Source organism: Galeopterus variegatus, unplaced genomic scaffold (assembly GCF_000696425.1).
Source record: "Galeopterus variegatus unplaced genomic scaffold, G_variegatus-3.0.2 Scaffold3229, whole genome shotgun sequence".
Lineage (NCBI taxonomy): Eukaryota > Metazoa > Chordata > Mammalia > Dermoptera > Cynocephalidae > Galeopterus > Galeopterus variegatus.
The window spans coordinates 77,159-79,164 of NW_007729340.1; the positions used below are offsets into that span (position 1 = coordinate 77,159).

The 2,006-nt window shown below is 39.0% G+C and overlaps 1 protein-coding gene across 2 annotated transcripts in view; it reads left to right on the plus strand.

The window, feature by feature from the left end:
• The window catches only part of SMAD4 (SMAD family member 4), a 59,250-nt gene that overhangs the window by 581 nt on the left and 56,663 nt on the right, over positions 1 to 2,006 (plus strand). The gene's annotated exons all lie outside the window — the stretch shown is intronic.

Genomic DNA, 2,006 nt, shown 5'->3' on the forward strand with positions numbered 1-2,006 from the left:
GGCGCCCGGCGGCCGTGGCTCGCGTCCCTGGGGCTCCGGGGTCGATCCTCCGGCTCGGAACTCCGCTCGCAGTTTGTCGGAGAATCAAGTTGTACTCGGACGGGGACTCCTGCTGCGGCCGCCGCTCCTCTTTGTTGTTCTTGAGTAGTTTCACTGTCGTCCCGGTAGAGCGCGTTGGGTCGGTTGGAGTGTGTTGCCTTAGGGCTAAATGAAAGTTGTAAATGGTTTGTTTTAATTTCTTTTCTCAAGCAAATTTGTGTTTTCTCTTTGTCTGTTACTTTCCCTTCCTGGTCCTGTCATTCCAGTTTACGTTGCTGGTTTTGATTTGTTTACTTTTTGAGTACTGTGGGTGATGGCGGTGTGCAGGCAACATTCCTAGCGTCTAACTGAACCCCCCCCAATAAAACATGCCTTCCTAATAAAACACACAGCTTATCTTACTGTTAGGACTACATGTACCGAGCGTCAAATTGGTGGAGGGTGGAGGGCGGTGGCTTCATCACATGCCCAAAACTGGTGTTATGATTTCTCAAGCTAGATTTTCAAAGACATGCATGTGTTTAGTGAACTTGAAAGATTTCTTTGCGGGTATAGAGAGGCTTTAAAAAGTCTTATTGAAGATTGATAGCTATTTTCCCCCAAAGCTGTAGTAAGTTTGTTTTTATTTTAAAAAGCCCACACATTTATTTCGAAATTAGTTTCTTAATGCCTTTAGTTTTTGCCCACTAGTTTCAGGTGGAATTGCCGGTTATTTAGGAATAATAAATATAAAAAGATAATGGGGAATCATATTAAGCACCCCGAATTGACTTTCTCCATTTGTAGTCTTGACTAATTTTTGTTAACCTTTGACTTTTGCTAGAATTAGCATCCTTTTAGTCTCAGAAGCAGCTTGATTATTCGGGTGTCTAAGAAGTAGGTTTAGTACTTTTTGCCGGCAGAAACCATTTAGAGTCTTAAGAGAACATACAGAAAAGCATAATTTCATAAAGTAATTGGTTTTAGAACATTGCGTTTGAATACTTTTTATTGTAGATTTCATAAATTACCTTTTGCCATGCCCTAAATATATTTCAATTGAAATACAGCTTAGAAAGTTCTAAAGCGTAACTTTCTTTTCTGCTAGAACTTATTCTCTCTATGTTGGAAGGTTCTGGTATGATTAGTATCTGATATTCCAAATTGTAAATTATTGATATATTTAACATGTAAAAATATGGTTTCTCATTAATGTTTCTTCCGTAATGCTGTTATGATTTTGCTTTCTTAAATAGGTTCGTTACAGAACAAATGTGGTAGAGGTAGGCCAAGCATTAATGATTTGGAGTAGCTTTAGGTCTAAAGGTGGTGATGAATTATGTAGATTTAAGTTATTGGAGTTAAAACCAAAAGCTTTTCTAGAGAAAATTGATAACATTTTGTAAATCTATTAATAGAAGTGGCTTTTTCCTTGCTTTCCAGGTTTTAGAGTGAGTTTGCTTTAAAGAGGTATTGTGTTTTGGTCTTTTTATTTTTGAAGTAGGGGTGCCTACTTCTCTGTTTAACTAAGTTCCTACAGTGTTAATCTTGAGCTTAGGAAAAACAAAAACAAACCGAATCTGTTTTAGACTTAATACAGATTTGTACTGAGAAAGTCACTGAAATATTTTGGAATAAGTTTTCTATGGATCATTGACCTTTTATGATGGCTTTGCTGCTTGAAGCAATTCTTTTTTTTTTTTAATTTAATTTTATTTTGTCAATATACAACATGGTTGGTTATTGTGCACAATTGCTGAAACCTCCCTCCCTCCTCCCTCTCCCCCCTCCCTCCCAACAACTTCATATCTGTTCACTTGTCGTATTAATTTCTTTTTTTTTCTTTTTTTTGTCTTTTTCCGTGTCCGGCAACGGATCGCAACCCTCAGTGTCACTCCCGTACCGGACCGGGACCGGCAACGGGATCACAACCCTCGGTGTTGCACGCGCACCTCGCTCAGCCAGTGAGCAGGAACCGGCCTGTATGT